Here is a 23,314-nt window from a genome sequence, read left to right as displayed (position 1 = left end):
CGGACTTGGGAACCCTCCCAGAGCCACACCCAGAACCCAGACTGGCAGCCCCCCCATCCAGCCTTGCCACCCTTGCCACTCACCCGACAAGGAGGAAACAAGGAGGAGACAGGCAGCAAAGGCACCAACAGGGAACTGGACCGCCAAAGAGGGCCCAGGTGTTGACAAGCCCTCATCAGCAGGAGGCAGGCTAGATTGCCCAGGTGCTGACAAGCTCTTGTCAGCAGGAGGCAGGCTGGAGGGCAGCTCCTGGGTCCTAGCCACTGTCCACCCACAAGTGCAGGAGGGAAGAAGGAGGTTGAGAGGGGTGGGAGCGGTCCTGGAGTGGAGGTTAGTCTACTCAGGGTTGTAGAGGGGCCCCTGGGAAGTGCCCAGGACCCAATCACCCTGCTTCTGAGACCTTCAGGAGACAGTATCCCTGCAGCTAGGAGGGGCTAGTGGGCCAACAGTGGTGGAGAAGATCCAAAGGCCAAGAAGCAGAAATCAGGCAGGTGGCGGGTGAGCGCCACCGTGGCAGAAAGAGACACGTGAGGGGCGGGGCACGCCTGAGCCTGACAAGCTCATTCTCTACTTCGTGTGTACCAAAATTGTGCCAGTCTTGTGGATCATCAGAAATTGCAACATGTCAGGATTTCTTACATAAAACTGCCTGCCAATGAAAATTGACTCTGGGTGCTAGCCTCTGTGTACCCTATTATCCAAAGAAAGAGAGGTGTGTGTGTGCGCGCGCGCGCGCGCGTTGGGGAGGTGACCAGGAAGAAGGTTTTTTCAGTGATGGTGCCTTGTCTACGGACTGCTTTTCCCACAGCCCTGTACCTCCTCTAAGTTTTCACCAGGTGAAAATTTGGCTGCTTGCCCAGGCATTTTATTAATGGTGGAGTTTTAAACCTCAAGTTGTACTTCATTTCCTTTGACTTGCCTTCTTTGAGATTTTGTCTGTGTGTCTTCTAATTGCCTGCCGAAACTGTCATGTTGAGCTTCTGTGTTGCTGTTCTGTCCTTTTAGCCATCTGTTAAAATTCTTTTAATACACTGTTATGCTATTTTTATCCTGCTGTATTATTTTTTTATTATTTTATTTTGATTCCTTGGATGAAAGCTTGTCTTCAGTCTTTTCAATCCTGTTGCAATTAATCCTAATCCAGTCCTATATGTCAGGGTATCCTACCGGTAAAAATACACACTCTTCAGTGTTGGAGTGCTACATCAGGAGTATATGCATGGAATATCTTCTATCCATTTAGTCCAGCTGCATTATATCTGGCTTTGAAATAAACTTATCCCGTTCTACAACACTGCTACCCCCAATAATATATTTGTTTTCATTTTGAAAGACTGCTCAGAGCGACAATGTGGTTCCGTTAACCAGAAAAAGCTGTTTTAGGGCGTCCTCATGGTTCTGTCTTTCGCTAAGCGTATAGGAGGGGGTGATGATCTCTCTCTTCTTCATAAGTGAACAATGGCTGAGTTTACTGACGGGCAACAGCAGCGAAAAAGGAAAGAAAGCGAGTGTACTTATAACCTCCAGGATCCATGCAATCTGTCTCCAGAGAGGAGGAAAGAGAACTCCGCTCGAGCCAGACTACAAGTGACGCCTTACACAGGTTGGACACTTGTCAGCTTCCCTCAAGTTTTGGCGGGAAATGTAGGCAGCTTGGCGGAATGTTGGACAAGTGACAGTTGAAAAGTCCATTGGACAGCCGTTGGAGAGCCAAGCTGCAAGACCAGGACGCCTACATTTCCCGCCAAAACTTGAGGGAAGCTGACTAGTGTCCAACCTGTGTCAGGCGTCACTTGTGGTCCCGCTCTCAGTTTGTTTCTTAACACCCCCATGCTCCACGAACAAGATATGAGTCTCTGGAGTTAATAGGTTTATGAATAGATCTGGAGATGGGAATTGCTTTAATTCAGAAGTTATGATGCTCTGAGAGGGCATGAAACCTAAGCCTGAAGCCATTTCTTTCAGAGCAAAGCTAAATGAACATTAAGCCCAACTCTGAGCAGAACCACAAGTGACAAAAGGCACAGGTTGGACACTTGTCAGCTTCCCTCAAGTTTTGGCGGGAAATGTAGGCAGCTTGACGGAATGTTGGACAAGTGACAGTTGAAAAGTCCATTGGACAGCAGTCGGAGAGCCAAGCTGCAAGACCAGGATGTGCCTACATTTCCCATCAAACTTGAGGGAAGCTGACAAGTGCCCAACCTGTGTCAGGCGTCACTTGTAGCTTAGCTCTAATAAATTGCTTCCTCCTCTTCTGCTGTTGGAGATACTAAAGGCCTTGAGCTCTTGCGGAGGAGGGTAGTTTTCTGCTCAGCTGTCTTGTTGCAGAAAAGGTTTGAACACACAAGCAGTGCCGCTGTAAGACACGACAGCCGAGTTTATTCTGCATCGTGAAGGAAAGCCACAATCCGAGGTCCATCTCCACCACGGCAATGGCTGTGCTTCACAAACCAGAGTCAGGTTAATCTCTCCGCTATCAACAGCTGTTCACTGTCCCAAAAGTTGCAAGAGCTGTCCCTGCTGAAATATGGCACTGAGAAATTGCACGGTTATTGCCAGAGGAGAATAACAAGTGTAATAATAGGCAGGCAGAGCAACTCATCTTCCGAGGCTATGCCCATTCCTGTATAATCCAGGCTGCTGCCAGCAGTTGTCTGGCAACCTTATCAGTAAGAGAATCACGCATAGTTTACTGGTTAAGAGAGTACTGGGGGCAGCCAGTTAAGGCCCTTGCTTGCTCTGGGGCTGGAGGGTGTGTGTGTATGGCTTGGGAGCGCCTCAGAAGGAACTCGTCCTCCACAACGAAACCACACTCAAGCCCCATACGTTTCTACAACACTTTGGCTGTTTTCACACTGCTTACCAGCCACGGAACATCGTGCCGAGCTCCCGGAATGACAGCGTCTTCCTGGCACGATTTCGTGCAAGAACGTTCTCGCGCGAAATCATGCCAGGAAGATGCTGTTGTTCCGGGAGCTCAGCGCGATGTTCTGTGGCCGGTAAGCAGTGTGAAAACAGCCTTGGTATAAGACAGCTCCGTAAAGTTTGAGAACCACTTTTGGGCAATCCAAAGGTAACAGATCCCAGTCGACTGCAGACTATCTGCAGTCTTAATGGTTCATGTTAAAGATGGAGCAGGAAAATCTTGAGTTGGGTCATTCCCCGACAACTAGAATGTGTGAGTTACATGCACTGCGCAGCCTCCTCCCTCTTTTTTCCTGCTGCAGCTGTCTAGCCACATCTTTGTGGCTTTTATTAAAAAGGTCGTTTTGCACAGGCAGCAGGGGTGTATCATACAAACCATAATCAACTGTTTGTTTTTAGAATTCCATGTCTCCTCTCTCCGAATAACCAAAGGCATTTGAGTGCATGAAACACTAACTACTGCAGTTTCTGCCCCGAGAATCGAATGATGCTGAGTTGTTACAGAACTGCAATATGTCAGAATCATTCTATATCTGTCCAACAGGTTAAGCAGCTCATAACGCAATCCTAAGAACACTTCCCTGGGAGAAAATCCGACTGAGTAGACTTGAGTGGGACTCTGAATAGATTTCCTTAAGAAGACTCTACTATAACAGCACAATTTTAAGAAGAGATTCACCCTTCTAAAAAGGTGCTACAGTGCAATTCTATCCTTGCTTGCTAGGGGGTAAGACGCATGGAGCTTAATGAGGCTTACTTTTGAGTAAATACGCTTAGGACCAGGGCTTTTTTCTGGGAAAAGAGGTGTTGGAACTCAGTGGTGGAACTCAAGACTGCACAATGGCGTCACTTTGTGTCAGCTGGAACAAGGGGGGAGTTTTTTAAAGTTTAAATTGTCCTCGGCAAAAATGGACCCACATGGCCGGTGGCCCCGCCCCCTGATCTCCAGGAAGAGGGCAATCTAAACTCCCCTCTGTCTGGACATCAGGGGGCGGGGCCACCAGCCATGTGACCATTTTTAAGAGGTGCCGGCCGGAACTCCATTCCTCCACGTTCCAGCTGAAATTGCCCTGCTTAGAACTGCACTGTTAAGAGACTTAAAATCCACCATTTTCTCCAAAGCAACTGCAGTCAGGAAATCAATTGTAATACCAGGAGAATTCCAGGCTCCACCTGGAAGTTGGCAACTTAAAATGCAAGTTAAGCATGAATAACTAGGAATAAGCTACCGTGAACATAGTGGAATTTACTTGTGAGTAACTATGCATAGGTTAATATTGGTAAGCAATTTTAGGACAGGTGTTACTCTAAAGTAGGTCTGTCTTCTATACTACTTCTCATCAGGTGTTAATATTTGAAATGATCTGTGACCATCAACGGGTAACACCTCTAAGAGCAATTCTCAATGTAAAAAGTCACACACTGTCTCCAAAAAAACACAGTAACAGATCTTGTTCCATTCCTTCTATACTGATCACCTCTACCTTGTGCATGTGAAATTCTACCTTAGGATGTTCAAAAAATGAATTATTTGACCTCATTGGCATTTCTTTCTTGTGTTGTCATCTAGAAACTCCTAATCTATCAACTTCCAAATATTATTTCATATCAATTCTCCAACACAGCTGAATACAAAGGGAAGGGGAGAACTGTGCGGATAAAAAGATAATGAATGAAGGTAGCATCAAGTATTGACCCAAACGGAATAACCATTGCATGCCAGTGATAAAAGACCAGTTGTCAAATACTGAAATTAGAGGATGTTAACTGCCAATGTCAAATATCCAGTAAATGTTTGGCAAATATTTGAATATTCAGAGAACACATGAATACTTTGTTGACCGTCAAAGTGTTACCCATCAAAGGGTAACCTACTTGACCACTCTGGTCATCTTCAAGCACCCCTGTCCTCTGAGGTTAGATGAGTGGCAACCTGAGAAAGGGCCTTCTCAGTTGTGGCACTGAAATTTTAGAACTTCCTCTCCAAGGAATTGTGTCTCCCGTCTTACATCGTTTTTCACCTGATGAAGACTTTTATTGTTTTGTTTGGCATTCCCTCACTAACCCTGTTTGTATGTTTTGTTTTAATTTTTTTAAAATATATATTTGTATTTTAAGCACTGTATTAACATTTGAAATATTAACGTCTGAAATGTTTAAATATTTTTATCTATTTCATTTATAGTCTGCCTTTCTCACTGAGACTCAAGGCAGATCACACAGTGCGAGATTAGTACAGTCAATATCAAGGACATTTCCATAAACAATGCCATAGGGAGAATAAATGCAAGTTTACAAAGACATAGCATTAGCAAGAATCCAATACAGAGTTGAAGAAATGCTGAAACAGAACATAAGCAATTCTAGGGCTGACATTAGACAACATGAAGCACAGGTAGCTCATAGGAGCACACATTTAAAACAGCAGATAGTACATATGGAAATACAGTGGTGAAGTCTATGGTCCTTAACTCATTAGTGAAACATCTAAGACCCCCTCCTTACAATACAAAAGCCTTTTTGAATAATTCAGTTTTGCATAATAATTCAGTTTGCAGAAAGCTAGGAGAGTGGGGGCTCTCTTGACTCCCCTTTTGCCACTTTGGGGACTCTGAGTTGGGTAAAAAGGTGGCATAGAAATATTTTAAATAATAATAACATATATGGGAAAGAATCTTGGTGAGTACATTGGGCTTCAGTTATACTCATATACCATCAACTGCCTTGTATACAGGTCTGCTTGAAGGACCTGGCCAAATAAGTTTGTATTATTTCAAGAGCACCCAAATTACTACTCCATTCAAATAACCTTCTTGTCTTTTCCAACATTCGCTCTCCAGAAAAACAGGCACAATAACTAGACAGAGAGTAATGTTCCTTGTAAAAGAGCTCTTAGAAGCTAGAAGGTTTTGCATGTAATTTAGCTATTGTCACATTAGTCACCCAAGAAAGGACATGTCTTGGAAAAGGCGGCAGAGCACATTCCTCTCTGTCTCCCCCACCCAAGAGGAAGAATCTAATGCTATTATCCGACTAGGAGAGGAAGTTGATTAATAGTTTGAGTTTTAATAGATTAGATCTGGGCACAAGTACAAAAAATACTTCTGAAGAATAATGCAGCAGATTCCGTCTTAAAAGAGATATTCAGAAGTATAAAAGGGGAAGAGTGAATGCTGCCTTTAAGATGGCATCTTCCATCCATGGTTTGATTTATTCTCACTTTTCTTTCCAATGGGGAAGTTACAACTTTCTCCCCTCCTCTCTTTTTTCACACAACAGCCCTGTAAGGTACGCTAGGCTGAGGGAGAATAATTTGCCCAAAGTTTCCCAGCACTCTTCCATGGCAGAGTGGAGATTTGAACATGGCTCCCCCAGATTCTAGTCCACACATGTTGCCCAATGAATCTGAGAACCTTTTAAATAAATCAAATGGGTTTTCTCCCATCAATTAATCTACGAGTCAATGAAGCCCTAGAAGAATTATATGTTTATTTCGGTGGCTGCAACTGCTTTAGAAACAGGCAGCGCAATTGGGAGGTCTCTCTCTTCTCCTGACTGCAATTTCCGGATGTGGATCTTATCACTTGGCATTGATTCCATCCTCCCTGCAATTCCATATTTTCAAGAAAACCCAGAAGGACTCCCTTTGTACAGCTTTGGATTTATTAACTCATAAAATCAACCATAGGGTCATACCAGTTCCTCTTTATTTCCTGGACTCCTCTTTTGGATGGTCTCATCCACATCCTAACTGTCCCTCTTCGTCCCCTAATCTGAACTAGAGCCAGGGCTTTTTTTTTCATGGGGAACAGGGGGGAACGGAGTTCTGGCACCTCTTGAAAATACTCGGCAATAGTGCTTGAAAATAATATGATGTCAAAGAATCCCATTTGTTTCTTCCTCATTTTCCTCTTGAGAGTTCCGCCACCTCTTTTCCCAGAAAAAAAAACAAACCCTGACTAGAGCTAAGGCCAGTTCAAGATATTTGGTTAAGCAAAGCAAGGTACATCCTGATAAATAAATTGTATGTTGGCCTCAGAAACCTAATTAAAAAATTCCATGTTTGGGGCATTAGCAGAGACTATCGTTAGGCATAGGAAGTGTGATTATAGGTGGTTGTGAGCTGGTTCTGCTGGCTGATGTGCAGAGAGAAAATAACAAAAGCATGCACTTGCTTATACTTAGAACAGAAATAAGAGATCTTTATTGTAGGAATTCCTGATAGGAAAGGAGGAGGGGCAGATCCTAACTACCTATCTAGTCTAAGGATGGGCATGGATACTAGGACAAGTCCTGCATCCATGCTTCCAAGATGGAGGGAGGAGAAGGAGAGAGATAGTACCTGGAACAAAGCCAGAAAGAGAAGCGGTGAGAGGGAGGAAGTCAGGAAATCCTCAGAATAGCAACCTACATATCAAAGGATAGTCAGAGCAGTAAACAGAGTGCCCTGACCTCTCTATCCTTCCAACTCTTTGGTTTGTCCCCTTCCGAAACCTGAGGCGCTGACTTCTCTTCCAACACATCCATCTTCTCCACCTTGGGTCTACACCTCAGCAGGCTGGGCCCCAGCCAAGCTCCAGCATTAAAACTAAAAGGGCTCAGTTGTGACCTGACTGGTTGGGGCACAGGTCCAGGAGATGATGGGCCAGTTACCTGAGGACTGGGAGCCAGCTGAACTCCTCCAATGCACTAGTGCCCCACTCAGTGTGCTACTCTAAGTTGTAGCTTGGGTTGCTCAGCTGGAGAACCGGCCCTGATTACATTCCCCCCCCCCGATATTTTTATTTTTAAACAATGAGTGAAATGTTTAAAAAAACAAATAACATATACATAAAATACAAGCAACAAAAATCAGAATAATGAAACTACATGATGTTTCCCCTCTCTGTCCCCATACATACTTAAGATCAGGGCTTTTTTTCAGCTGGAACATGGTGGAATGGAGTTCTGCAGCCTCTTGAAAACAGTCACATGGCTGGTGGCCCCGCCCCCTGATCTCCAGACAGAGGGGAGTTGAGATTGCCCTCCGCACCGCTTGGTTTAGATTGCGCGGAGGGCCATCTAAACTCCCCTCTGTCTGGAGATCAGGGGACGGGGCCACCAGCCTTGTGACCATTTTCTCCAAGGGCAACCCACTGAGTTCCACCACCTCTTTTCCCAGAAAAAAAGCTCTGCTTAAGATACTTTACGTTTTGTATTTTATATTCAACTTTATATTCAATCTTATTATGTTTAGCATTTTCGCATGCAGCTTAACTATTTAGCTTAGCGATTGATCAGTTTTAACATTACTTACATTTAATTCTCCTTAGTTTACAGCTACATATTTTTAAAAAACCTTTTGATTTTTCCTGAAATTCTTGGTTTGGTCCGTTACGCATACAAGAATTTAGCCATTGACGCATATTCATACAATTTATTCATCCAATCCATCATGTCTGGACAAGAGTCTGCCTTCCATTTTGTTGCCTACACTACTATCGCCACGGTCACCATATATTGAAAAAGTTCGCTATGCTCTTTTATTATGTTGCTTGGTAAAATATTTAATAACATACTTTTCAGATCCAGTGCAAAGCGAAACTTCAATATCTTTTGTTTCTCCTCATGTATTTTTATGCAGTATCATCTTGCCATCTTACACCACATATGATAGAAAGTTGCATCCATATATTGGCATTTCTAACACTTTCCACTATAATCCGTGTTAGTTTTTGCAATATCCTTAGGAGTGATATACATGGCCCTGACTACACTGATGAATTACAATCTCTCTCTTTCTCTCTCTCTTCCCATTTCTCTCTGCCCATGATCAGTTGTGGGACATGATCCACCAGGGTTGCCAACCTCCAGGATGGTCCTGGGATTGTCTCAGAATTACAACTGATCTCCAAACTACAAAGTCCAGTCCCCTTGCAGGAAATGGCAGCTTCAGAGGGTGGGCCATCCCTAAATTCTGCCATTCTGGGCTCTGGCCCCAAATCTCCAGGAATTTCCCTGCCAAGGGCTGGCAAACTAATTCTGCTTCTTGTCTAGTTTTTATGCTACTAGGGTTGCCAGCTCCGAGATGGGAAATTCTTGGAGATCGGGGGGGGGGGGTGAAACCTGGAGAAACCTGGAGAAAGTGGGATTTGGGGAGGGGAAGAACCTTGGCATGGCATAACTCCAGAGAGTCCACCCCCTAAAGTAGCCATTTTCTCCAGGTGAACTGATCTCTGTGGCCTGGAGACCAGTTGTAATTCCAGGAGATCTCCAGCCACTACCTGGAGGCGGGCAACCCTATACGCTACTGATGTCCAATAGCTTTTTAATGGCTTGTTTTTCAATAAATAATAGTCTAAATAAATAAACCCCACCACCCACCAATAGAAGTCCAACTGTAATAGTAACAAAACTCAAGAGCAGAACCCTCGCAACACCCAAACAACCATCTCAGTATGGCAGCCTTTCTGGGACAGACCAATGGGTGTGTTGCATCGCAGGGCTTTTCAGCAGCAGCAGTGCTTTATGGCAGACTAATCATAGGGCCAAACTACAAGTGACAAATGACACTTGAAAGGCAAGTGTATTCCTCCCTGTTCACTTGCCCTCCACTTGCTCTCCACTCAATCCACTTGCCCTTCTAGTGTCATTCGTCACTTGTAGCTTGGCCCATAGAGAAGACACATCATGAGAAGACGAGATTCTCTGGAAAAGGCAATAATGCTAGGAAAAGTGGAAGGCAGCAGGAAAAGAGGAAGACCTAAAACGAGATGGCTTGACTCGAGAAAAGAAGCCACGCCCTCCAGTGTGCAGGATCTGAGCAAGACTATTAATGATAGGACATTTTGGAGGTCTTTCATTCATAGGGTCGCCATAGGTCAGAGGCAACTTGACAGCACATAACACACACAATCATAGTAGATAGGGTTGCCAGCTCCTGGTTGGGAAATTCCTGGAGATTTGGGGGGTGAAGCCTGGAGAGGGCGGGGTTTTGGAGAAGGACTTCAACTGCCTATAGTGCCACTGAGTCCACCTTCCAAGACAGCCATTTTCTCCAGGGGAACTGATCTCTGTCACCTGGAGAACAGTTGTAATTCCAGGAGATCTCCAGCCACTACCTTGAGGCTGGCAACCCTAGCAGTAGAGTTATTGAACCCCATATGCTCTGACAGACCCTATTTACACCAGGCACAGCATCCCAGATTAACTGTGTCTGGACATTGACAGAGGCCCTGATAGGAGGCGTGGTGTTGGTGGAAAGTGCTGTCAACTCATAGCTGACTTATGGTGACCCCTGCTGAGGTTTTCAAGGAAAGAGACCAACCGAGGAGGTTTGTCAAGGCCTGCCTCTGCAACCTTGGTCTTTGTTGGAGGTCTCCTATCCAATTACCAACCAAGGCTAGCCCTACTTAGCTTCTGAGATTCCATCCTAGCATGATTTTGCTTACTGGAAGTGTTTATCTCATGCCATTATTTACCTCAGAAGGAAATAAAGATTGGAATAATCCCAGTCTAAAGCTAACAGTAGCAGGGCTTATTCCAGTCTTTTATTTCCTGCTAAGGCATCTCTTTAAAAAAAAAACCCAGGGCCCAAGCAGGCTACTTTTAATAAGCAAAAACTGAGGAAGGGTGGGGAGGCCAAACTCCCTCTTCCCTTTCCGTTTGCACAAATCACATTGGTCTGCAATTTAGTTTTTTTAAAAAAATGCTGGGAGATTCAGTCACAGGTTACCAGGTGTGTTATTTGTTTTGGCCCTTTATGGGAAATAAATCAAAAGAACGGCACAACGATGTCTATGAAAGCCTCCAGGCATGTTTCCAGAGGAGCGACCCACTCATCTCCATGCCAAATGGCGAGACATTTTTTGGAGTGTTTGTACTGGAGGGCAATTTCAAGATCAATAGACAGCAGGGCTTTTTTTCAGCTGAAACGCGGTGGGACAGAGTTCTGGAACCTCTTGAAATCGGTCACATGGCTGGTGGCCCCGCCCCCTGATCTCCAGACAGAGGGGAGTTGAGATTGCCTTCTGCGCCATGGCGCGGAGAGCAATCTAAACTCCCCTCTGTCTGGAGATCAGGGGGCAGGGCCACCAGCCATGTGACCATTTTCTCCCAGGGCAACCCACTGAGTTCCACCACCTCTTTTCCCAGAAAAAAAGCCCTGATATACGGTATGAGTTGGAGATGTCCGTTGTTAAAAATCTCACTGGGCACAAAGAAACCCCCCCAGCATATCTGCCCCAATCTATTCAGAACCAGACATCATGTGTCCTGGTATTTTGCAGTTTTACTCATGACCAAGTCCCACTGGGTTCGGTGGAGTTGACTCTTGAATAACTAAGCATGCCTAAGATTGCCGCCTTCATAAAATCATTCTGGCTAGTCCAATCTGAATGCATCTATGTTTCGACGGATTAAACCAAGCTGCGTTGTTACAGCCTGGGATTTTGCAAGCAACAACGTAAACACATTTTTACTCCTTTAGGCGGAGAAACAGCCTTGATTTGCTTCGCTTTCATCAAACGCCAAAATGTTTAATAATTAAATGGGTCCGCTGCTACTTGCTCAGCAACACCGACATGTACACAGACAACGCCAACTGGGAACAAAAGACAGCGAGGGCAGCCCCAAGGACTCCCCCAAGACTCTCAGGTTACTGAATCTATTCAGACAAATCAGACTGCAGACATTGCCCATCGACTGCTTTGCTTCTCTCTTCTTGGTTATCTGTTCGCTTCAACGTCTCGCAGGTGAAAAAATCGGGACATGCGGCTAACGTCCCAGTTCTGTCCACCCCCCCTTGCACATTGCCAAAAGTACTGCTGCCTCCAAGTTGAACTTCTTTACCCTGCACAGTTTTGAAAGGCTAGAAGGCCTTTCATTGATTTATGTACAAACATTGTGTGCTATTTTTCTGCCCAATCAAGGCCACCAAGGGGGCTAACAGTTAAAACTTCATTATATGTGTTTCTAACGTTAAATCCCCAAACTAAAATATATAAAAGCACATAAAACAGTAAATAAAATATAAGGCAGGAAGGAGGGATCATTGAAGGAACAATGAAGAAAACAAAAAAGTCTTCGCCCGCTAACAGAAGACGGTGACTTCTGTTACCTATGTGTTATTTTGCTCTGAGCCCTGGGGAGACAGTTCCATAGTTTTGGTGCCACAGCTGAGAAGGCCCTATTACACAGCTTTTTTTCTGGGAAAAGAGTTGGTGGAACTCAGTGGGTTGCCAGCACAGGGGGCAACTCTTGGCAGGGGGTGGTGCCCCTGGTACCACATGCGTGTGCACCCTTGGAGAAAATGGTCACATGGCTGGTGGTCCTGCCCCCTGATCTCCAGACAGAGGGGAGTTTCGATTGCCCACCATTCAGCGGTGCGGAGGGCAATCTAAACTCCCCTCTGTCCAGCGATCAGGGGGCGGGGCCACCAGCCATGTGACCATTTTCAAGAGGTGCCGGAACTCCATTCCCCCGCATTCCAGCTGAAAAAAAGCCCTGCTCTTACAGGTTGCTACCTGCATAATCTCAGAATGCAAGGAATCCAAAGCAGGCCCCAAAAGATAACTTTAGTGGTCAGGTCATCTTATGTCAAAGATAAACTAGGAAAAATGTAGCATCCCTGAAATCAGTAGTTACTATCAGTTCAAAATGAGTCTCTTTACCACATGAAACACATGTTCCTGTGTGCTAGCGAGAAGATGCATTGACCCTGGGGAGAGGGGCTGGAGGTGAAAAATAACTATCTACCCACATCACTTTAAAAAGGTGCTCCTAGAAAAAGGTGCCCCAAAAGGGGGGAAAATGAGACAATGATTTCTGAAGGGCAGATGTCTGTGACAGATATTTGGAGCCCATGAACTCTCTTCTCCCACCTCCCGTTGCTATTTTGTGGCCATATGAACCTGACAGAGGGGGACCCCCCCCCCAAAGAATGGCAATAGCAAGTTAATGATGGTGGTTTCCCAATCTCAGAATGGATTCACTAAACCAAAAGCAGCTCACCTTTTCTTGGTGAATAGCTTGTTTTCTGCTCCCTGCCAGGACCACCAAAATGGAGATGGTACCAAATAGCCAGAGTTTGACTATTTGCTAGAAGTTCATCTTCCTAGCTAGCTGCCAGAGCAGGAGGATTTAATGTCAAAGGGAGAGTGGATATTTTTCTCCTTCCCTGTCCCAAGAGACTTCTTTTTGCCACCAACACCCTCGGAACCTATTACGTATATGACATTGAAGACTCTACAAACGGCAGACCCATGGTGGCTTCTCCATCATATTTTCAACATCCCACCTGAAGACGAACTGTTCTGTGGAACTCAGAAGGTTACATTCCATCATTTGTGAGATGTTCCTTTGTTCTGATGATATTACTACTGTTACTGGAATTTTTTTTCCCCTGTGGACCAACATGGGTACTTATTAGCATTGTTGAGGTTGCTGTACTTTGTTTAAGATGCATTTTTAAAAGAAGAAAAAATGTCATTTTGAGCATGCACTGTGCTTAGGTTTTGAAAATATGCTTCATTTTTTGGAAGTAAAAGGTGCTTTTCATATGCTCAGAGGCACTTTGTTCTTTGGTCTTTTTAAAAAAAAATTGTTTCTCTCAGGACAAAAGCACTGTATGCCTGCATTTTACTCAGACAAGGAATGGTGGCTTTTGTTCAGTCAGTTGGAAGTCTTTCAAAGGCACTTTAAAGATTTTAGTAATATGAAAATAAGTCTAAAGGTAATAAATTCATTCATTGGTTAAAATGCATAGGACCACGCCGCATAGATCGTAGCTACAAACCATCATTGCTCATTAAACAGATCTTTCAAAGCTGTTAACCGTACAAAAGACTAGAGACAAGGTCATCTTTCCACCATAGCCACAATGATATTTATTACTTCTTAACCAGAAACACCCTACTGGGACTACAGCTAGAGAATTTTGCATTGGATATCCGATCGAGGGGGATCTGATGGGATGAATACTTTTCTGTCACCACCAAAGTAGGAAAAGGCTAATCAGATATGAGTGTTTTTCGTCCCTGTCTTTCTGAATTCCCGTGCTCAGTTTTATATCAACGCTGTGGGCAATGTTGACATACCCAGAATTGACAAAAGATGGAGACTGAGCATCTATTTATACCTTTTGGTGACTGATATCCCCCAAGCAGGGCTTTTTTTCAGCTGGAACATGGTGGGATGGAGTTCCAGAACCTCTTGAAAATGGACACATGGCTGGTGGCCCCACCCCCTGATCTCCAGACAGAGGGGAGTTGAGATTGCCCTCCGCGCCGCTGGTCCTGGGAGCATGCACGCACTTTGCGCATGTGCATGTGGTACCAGGGGCACCACCCCCCACCAAGAGTTGCCCCCTGTGCTGGCAACCCACTGAGTTCCACCACCATTTTTCCTAGAAAAAAAGCCCTGCCCCCCCCCCGAGATATTCAGGTAACAGGGCTGGGAAGAATTAAGAATTCCTTGAGCAGAGCTCCTCCATTAAAGTCACGTCCTCTGGCCACTGTCTGAACATTTTGTCTAGCGCCAGTTCCCAGATGGACGGAAAGTCAAGCCAGACACTCATTGCTGCAGGCAAATGGAGGAAGGAGGAATAGATGGCATTTCAAGGTTTGTTCCTGCATCCTCTGTGTTCCAGATTGAGGGGGCGGGGGAGCACTTATTCATTGGCATCAATGTGTTTTTGTTTCTGAGCGCAACAATGACCTAGGCTGCTGAATACACTGGATTTAAGGTACCTTTCAAGAAACAAAGGAACTTTGTTTACAGGGGAAACGTTTGGCTAATTCCAAGGCTGTGATTATTTCCTTCAAACCACACACAGTCTTGGCCGTCCCTCCCACCTCTTCACCCGCCTGGGCTGGCAGGAGTGGGTCAGAGAGTTCAAATCGCTCTGGGAAAAGATTACCTAAGTGGGCCCATTTTTGTTATGGATGCAGCCCATGCTTGAACCCTGCTGGGCTGCCAGTACCACAAGGGCCATTTGGCCCAGTTTGCTCCTAGCCAACACTTGCCCTCCAAGCAGGGTTGCCAACCTCCAGGTGGTGTCTGGAGATCTCTCCAGAATTGCAACTCATCTCCAGGCTACAGGGATCAGTTCCCCTGGAGAAAAGGGCTGCTTTCGAAGGTGAACTCTATGGCATTATACCCCACCTTAAAGGCCAACAAGATTTTCCAGGGTATAAGCTTTTGAGAGTCAAGCTTCCTTCATCAGGGCTAGGAAACCATAGATTTTCTTCCTGGACTCATCACAAATTCCTGTACTTTACAATTATTTCATTGATAATCTTGTATTTATTTAAATGGCACCATCCAGATGCATGGTGTTTTACAGAAGTTCAAGAAAACAGGCCTCTGCCCCAAGCAGCTTACATTCTAAAATTTGCCACAAGGGAAAATACAAAGGACAGAGAAAGACAAAGTTTTCTAATTTAAGTAAGGCAGGTAAAATAAAGGGGGGAACTTAAGCAGGTGTGCCAAACACTTCATGAGACAACTGGGTTTTGAAGTATGATAGAGAATTGCTATAGCACAGTGGTTTAGATGCAAATCGGCACTGCTGGCTCAACTCCCACTTCTGCCATGAGCTCAGCAAGTGGCTCTTTTGGGGGGATAATGATAACCCTGTTCACTGCTCTGAGTGGGGCGCTATTCTGTCTAGAAGAGCAGTATATCAGAGAAATTATTATTCAGTGGGAGGGAGAAAGGTGGCTCCAGACAAAATGGGCAGCAGGGAAGTAAGGATACCGTCCTGGGAAGGTTGCAGGGGACAGGAGAAGCAAAAGTCACAAGCGGGAATTTATCTGGCTGCGCAAGAAAAGGGAGGCAAGGCCATAGAAGGCTTTGAAGTGGGACTAGAAATTAACAAGAAGCTTGTAGGGAGATTTAAGGAGCTGGTGTCACAGGGTCAGAAAGAGAAGACAATGATTTGTGCTGGGGAGAAATGAGGGGGGCTGAGGGGCCTCAGTGGCAGACCAGAGAGGAAGAGACTGAAGAAAGCAAGGTGAGAGGTGGCCACGGCATGAAATTTCACTCGTTTTGCAACGTTATTAGAAAGGTGCTATGACTGGCAATGGACTGCCTATGGGGAATACTTGCGCTTTGTCTTAGCCTCCCCAGGACTGCCTGCAGATAAATATTTGATTTGCCACAAATTCCTAAAGATGCAAACTTGAGGCAGTTGCTCCTTCTGGAAATTAATTTCCAGTGAAAGTTCCCCCAACCCCAACAATGTTGTCTGTTTTACAGCATAAACCTATATATATTTACTCTGAAGTCAGTCCCGCTTTATTCAAAGGTGCTTATTTCCAAGTAACTGTGCGTAGGCTGGAGAGAAACGTGTCTAGGAAGTGAAGACGTTGATGGTGCTCAGGAAATGAAGAGTGAGTGTTTAAGTGAGGGGTTTGAAAGAGGGCAATAAAACAAGGAAGCAGGCACGGTTATAAATATTGCTGGCTTTAATCAAACAGGCCCCCCTGCCCTCCACCAGCAATCAATTTGCTTTGCTTTCTAATGTGTAAATATTGCGTGGGAGGGAAATGTTTTCATTTTTTAAAATCTGCAGGGGAAAAACTCTCTCTGTTCCCCTTCAAGTCGGAAATGTAAACTGTGGTCGGATCACGCTGAGAAGATACAGGAAAGAGCCAAAACTTCTTTTTGTAGGCAGTGTTGGTGTTTTCCAAACAGACCTACTAAAGAATCCACAGATGGGGTATTAATGGTTGGAAATGAACTAGCAGTTGCAGTGTTCAGAAACGGTGGGGGTCTCATGGGTGGCTCTATCATAAAATAAACTGAAGCAATTGCCTTCGCCCAAGGAGCTGACTTGGGTCTGCTTAGCTAGGGTGAACAGATCCAAAGGCATTCAGGGCTCCTACGCTTTTAATACTCGTGGCGCAGAGTGGTAAGCTGGAGTACTGCAGCCCAAGCTCTGCTCATGACCTGAGTTTGATCCTGGCAGAAGCCGGGTTCAGATAGCCGACTCAAGGTTGACTCAGCCTTCCATCCTTCCAAGGTCGGTAAAATGAGTACCCAGTTTCCTGGGAGTAAAGTGTAGATGACTGGGGAAGGCAATGGCAAACGACCCCGTAACAAAAGTCTGCTAAGAAAATGTTGTGATGTGACATCCCTCCATGGGTCAGTAATGACTTGGTGCTTGCACCTTTACCTTTTTACCTAGAGTTTTCACAGATTAGTTCTTTTTGCCCCCAAGAGAAGCTACACCAGCTGGAATTCTTCTTTTCTTCTCAGTGTAAAAGGTCCTGGGTCCTCTTCTTGCTGGGAATTAGCAAATGCTTATGTTCAGTCATGAAAGAGGTAAACTGTTGTTTGTGTTACTTAGTTAGAAAACTTATTTGCATGTAACCACTTAGCTGTCAAGTGAGTTTTCCCGCCATAGGAATGGGAGTTTCTATGCTTAATGAAGTAGGATTAGGATTCTCTCTTGGGCAACCAGTTTATTGGAGGGGGGCAATTAAGTAGAAAGATATACAGAAGTTTATTGCTCTTTGTTCATTCTAGTTTCTCTCTCTAAGATGTAACGATTTAGGTTCCAGTCTAAGTTAGTCTCTCTAGCTAGCCATGATGTAGCCATTTAGCCTTTTCTTGTTTTCTACCCATGTAATCTTTTATCCTTTTATGTAGTAAAGTATTTTATAGAGCTAAACACTGGGAGTGTGTTCTCATTATGTCCAATGTGGAAATCTGCTGCTCTGCTACAAATTCAATATATGCTACACTTCTTCACACCCTAATGGTACAGAAGACCAATGCTTTCTTTACTTCTGGTCACCCTAAGCTGAATGAAGGCACAATGGGCCAGCCAAGTTTTGTAGTAGCTGCCGGCAAACAAGATTTTTCCTACTGCAACAAGACTCCTCCCATTAGGGTGGTGCACCAAAATGCACAAGAGTGGCAGGATCAGATCGGATACCACTGCAGCGCTGAGAGCAAAGTGACTCCCACTGCATCCTCTCCAATTGTCTACAAACCCCTGAGAGAGAGAGAGAGAGAGAGAGAGAGAGAGAGAGAGAAACGAGGAAAAAAAGAGAGAAAGAGACAGACAGACAGACAGACAGACAGACAGACATTATTTAAAAACCATCCTATAACAATCACCAGGTTTGGGTTACAGGAAAGCGGTAATCTCAGACCAGCCAGAAGGGAAGAATGGAAAGAGAGAACCACTTGCCTACATGATTCTGGGAATGGGATCAGTAAATAGTGGTTCGAACATCAAAGGGCCTTTTTAAAATGTAAGAGTTAAACAAAGGCCAGTAAATGCAGGTATATTTATATAATAACATTTGATTTATATACCGCCCTTCAGGTATACAACTTAACGCCCACTCAGAGCAGTTTACAAAGTATGTTATTATTATCCCCACAACAATCACCCCGTGAGGTGGGTGGGGCTGAGAGAGCTCTGAGAGAGCTGTGACTGACCCCAGGTCACCCAGCTGGCTCCAAGTGGAGGAGTGGGGAATCAAACCCGGCTCTCCAGATTAGAGTCCCGCGCTCTTAACCACTACACCAAACTGGCTCTGGAAGTGTTTTCTGAACAGCATTAATAAAGTCTTTATTCCTGTTAAACTCATGAGGGTCAAACTATATGTTATAATTTTCCTGGGTCTGTCCCAAGATCCAGTTGACAGATGATATCTGTGAGCCCCACGCTTGGAACTCAGTTCCCAGGTATTTGGGGGCCAGATTTGGACTGGGACCAAGGTACTTGAGAGCCAGTTTTGTGTAGTGGTTAAGAGCGCAGGACTCTAATCTGGAGAGCTGGGTTTGATTCCCCACTCCTCCACTTGAAGCCAGCTGGGTGACCTTGGGTCAGTCACAGCTCTTTCAGAGCTTTCTCAGCCCCACCCACCTCACAGGGTGTTTTGTTGTGGGGATAATAATGACATACTTTGTAAACTGCTCTGAGTGGGCATTAAGTTGTCCTGAAGGGCAGTATGTAAATCGAATGTTGTTGTTGTTATCATTATTATTATCATTATTATTATCATTATTATTACTACTACTACTACTACTACTACTACTACTACTATTACTACTACTACTTGGGAAGAGGGGGTTTAAGCCTCATTCCCCACCATTTTCCTTCTGACCTGACATGACTCTGGGGAGCAAGCCACCATTAGTTCTGATAAGTACTGATGGGTTGCCCATATACTGCAGCTAAGTGTCTCTAGTGGGGCCAACAGCAGCTCTCTGGGGCCGTTACAGTTTGTGAAAATGGTGCCCCTCACAACCTCGCCTGCACTGCAGTACAATGTTGCCTTCAGCCCAATCCAGAAAACTGGCAGAGGGGCTTTGTTTTTATGTTATTGTCACATCCAAGGCAATCAGTTTTGAGATGTAACTCGTTGCCTTAGTCTCTCTCTACACGAGATGCCTGGGCACGCATTAGTCAGATGTAGGGAGACGCAATGTTAGCTGGAAAGCGTAGTTTAAAATACAGAGCTGTCAGAGATCGCTCTTCAGAGGGTTTGTTAATTTCATCTTCGTCTCCCCAAAGGCTCTGTCAATTTCACCTCTCCAGTCTTACACTGGCCGTTGTCACACATCTTTAAAATAGCGTGATACTCACGGCAGGCTGCCAGCTTCCTCTTGTGATTTTTGACACCATCCATTTACAAATTGGAGGCAGGCAGCCACAAAAGTGCCATCATCACGGATGGCATCAAAAATCGCGCAGCCATCCAGCAGCCTTCCGCTATTTGAAAGACGTATGAAAACGGCCACTGTGTGGGATCGCAACCAGAGGGCAGGAAGGAATCAAAATGGGCTGGAGCTGCCTTCTAGAGCTGGGCTTGGACCCGGAGAGGTTATAAGTTTCCCTTCTGGCATTTCACAGCCCCTTCACACAGCTCCAGTGTATAGCAAAGCCTTTGCCCTGCCGCCAGTTCTGCCCTTTTAAACTACCCTTCCTGGCTAACATTGCATCACCCTACACGTGTTCTTCAACGTGTCAGATGTCTCATATAGAGACACTCCTACAGTTGCAGCCCTGTAGAGTTTTTGCTGCCCTCCTAAGGAGCTTTTCCTTTTGATTTCATTCCACTGCCTGTTCAGAGCCTTCCCTCTTTCAGCATCTGAGCCAAGAAGCATGAGTTACATCTACATTTAATAAAATCTGCCCTCAATTTGAATGCTTTAGGGGGAAGTAATTACATTTAATAGATGGTTTTGGGGATAAATTAAGATATATGGCAGGGTGCAGATTAAACCCTATAGCAGGAAAGGAAAGGGGAGATTTTTTTTAAAATTTAGAAGCATGATGTTAATAGAATTCAAATTAAAAAATAATGGATCTCAAGCGTATTTATTACTCTGCACGGATGCCGTATTGCAAAGAAATTATAAATGAAGATTGTTTTCCTCTGCTGCAAGATGGTGTTTTTTAAAAAAAATCACTCTTTCCTTAACACACATAAAAGTAGGAACAATTCACATGCAATGTAGATGGGGGGGGGATTAATAAATGCCAATTGAATGTTCTCTCTCATATTGTGTGTATAAAGTGCTGTCAAGTCACAACTATGGCAGCCCCCGCAAGGGGCTTTCAAGGCAAATGAGAAGCTGAGATGGTTTGTAATTGCCTTCCTCTGCAGTCTCCTCTTTGGTGGTCTCTCATCCAAGTACTGACCCTGCTTAGCTTTCGAGATCTGATGAGATCGGACTATACCATGCTGCCTCCCCTCCCCTCTCTCACACTGGAAAGCAAAAATTAGAAAGGAAGAGACCAAACTACAGCACCCCTCATTACACGTATTTAGGGTTGGAACTCCATTCCATACATCTCCTTCCAAATGAAGAAAGACTTTTTGCAATGAAAGAAAACTTGACAAAAGGAAGTTGGTGAATCCAAGCTTAATAGAAGGGAGTCATCGAACCCACCGGTCGTCTTTATTATAAGGCACTTCACATTATCTCAGTTATCTTTACAACAACCTTACAAGGCAGATGAGCATTGTAGCACAGGGACTTACAGTGCAATCCTACAAAGAGTTACTCCAGTCTAAGCCCTTTAAAAATGAATTGGCTTAGACTAGAGTAACTCTTCTTAGGATTGCATTGTAGAAAAGGAGTTGCGACCCAGGTTCAAATCTTGCCTCTGTCATGCACTCTTTAGGTGGCCTTAGAAAGTCACCGTTCCCACCTTTCATAGGAGGAAAATCATACTGTCCTACCTTAAAGGGCTGTTGGAAAAAACTGCAACCAGATAATGCCTGTGAAGTTCTTTGAGCACTGAATACACTGTGCAAAGGCTGATTATATTACTGATTGAAGGCGGAGGAACTGCGCCCCCTGGAAAAATTTTAAAAAATGAAAACCCATCTCTGGTAAGAAGAAAGGCAGAGGGAGGGAGTGTTTAACCATCTCCCTGTGGGCCATTTGTCTGCTAAGAATCCCTCTCTCGCTCTATGCCCCCTTGCAAGGCTGAAGATGCAGGCTTATTCTAATAAATTCTAATAAATAAACTAGAATTTCTTGGGAGGTGAAATTAGCTTGGAAGGATTTTCAGTAAAAAAAATAATGGCCAGAGGCAGACTGGACATGGTGTCCCTTCCTAATATATGGCTCTACAGCCAGTGATTGCCACGGGCATGACCTCAGAAAGCATTGCAGCATGCTGTCACACGGGAAGCATTCACAATTAAGTGCACCCTAGGCATTGCGACAGAGTCTGCTTCATTGTCATACTCATTTATAGCAGGATTCTTAAAATGTGATACCGAGAAAAGCCTTCCTAGGCTGACCCTAAGGGGGTTTCTCTTCGCATGATAAGGATGCTAAAGAAGTCAGGGGCTAGTAAAGTATCTGCCTGCTTTGGGAGATCAGAACAGGCAGGATCCATCATTTCCACATGTGCAGAGCTGTGAGGAGTTCCCACGTGGAGCATCACTGGGGCAGAGGAGGGCTGCTGCATCCCTCTATGGGTGGCCTCTGTTTAGCATCTTGTCTGCACACACCTTCTCTCAGAGAATCAGTTGTCACTTGAACTTATCACCTTGCTTATCTGATCTCTCTCATCCTTATTTGTAATTGCTAATTCTGTTTCCATATACAGAGAGGTCACAATTCAAAGATTTATGATGGCATTCCCACCTCTCTACCTCCCCCACATAATGACTCTACAACTGAGAGACTCCTGACAGAATTAACCCCCACTAGGGTTGCCAAGTCCTCCCAGCGGGAGGTGGGGGACCCGGCATCTACCTGCTCTGTTGTCTTTCGCACATGCTCCTGGCCCACGTGATGATGTTACTTCCAGGAAGTGACATCATTGCGCAGGCCGTGGCCACCCTGGGAGCACTCCCACGCTCCCTGGGGGGGGATGAATCAGGCCATATTCAGCCCGAATTGAGCTGGATCGGTCCCAAATCAGACCAAATTCAGGCCAATTTGCACAAATTGGGCTGCGGTGGAGTGCGGGAGGACTCCAGCACTCCGCATTGCCCCAATCCGGGCCGGATCAGGCCTGTGGGAGTGTGTCTCACCACCTGGGAACATGCCCCCAGGAGGTCTGTGCCTGTTAGGGGGCAGGGGATGGATGATGAGAGCAGGGGATCCCCCGCCCCCAGCGGGTGACAGGCAACCCTAACTCCCACCCTTCCCTTTCCTTGTAACTTGCCCCATAAAGATTCTCAGTTTGATTTCTATGCATATCTGTAGAAGTGGGTGGTGAGTCATGAAAGCTCAACTGAAATCTATCTGGAGTCCCAGTGAGATAGACAGACTATTTATAACATAAATAAAGACCAGGAGCCTGTGGGACTTATTACAGTTCCGCGGGGCCTGCAAGATGGAGATGTTCCGCCAGGCCTATGACAGTGGTTGAGGTCTGGGCGGGCGACCTGGTCTGCCCCTCTCTACTGTGGCCTTGGTACATTGTTTAACTGAAACATCTATGACCTGCCTGCCCTACCCCATCCGATTGTTGAAGAGGTGTATAGTTTTATTATCTTTGCTGCTGTTGGATATGGTTTTATGGTCTTAAATAGTGTTTTGTACTTTGTATTGTATTATTAATTTTATACTGTATTTATTGTAATTGTAGTCTAACAATGTGTTTTTTTTTCCTTTTTTAAATTTTATTGAAACTTTATAACGTAGTCTAACAACGTTGTTACCTGCCCTGAGCCTGTTCGTGGAGGGTGGCAGGTTAGAAATGTAATAAATTAAACTAATTAAATGAATAGTTTCAGGTAGTTAGCCATGCTGGTCTGTAGTGGAAGAACACAATCAGGTCCAGTAAATCCAGTTGGTCTATAAGGTGCTACTGGACCCCCCCCCCCCAAATAGTTGTTAGTCTTTATGGTGCCACTGGGTTTTATTTTGCTTCAACAGAAGGCTAACACGTACCTCTTTGCAATCCGACTGCAGTGTG

This window comes from Eublepharis macularius, chromosome 14 (assembly GCF_028583425.1).
Source record: "Eublepharis macularius isolate TG4126 chromosome 14, MPM_Emac_v1.0, whole genome shotgun sequence".
Lineage (NCBI taxonomy): Eukaryota > Metazoa > Chordata > Lepidosauria > Squamata > Eublepharidae > Eublepharis > Eublepharis macularius.
This window is presented reverse-complemented; position numbering follows the sequence as displayed.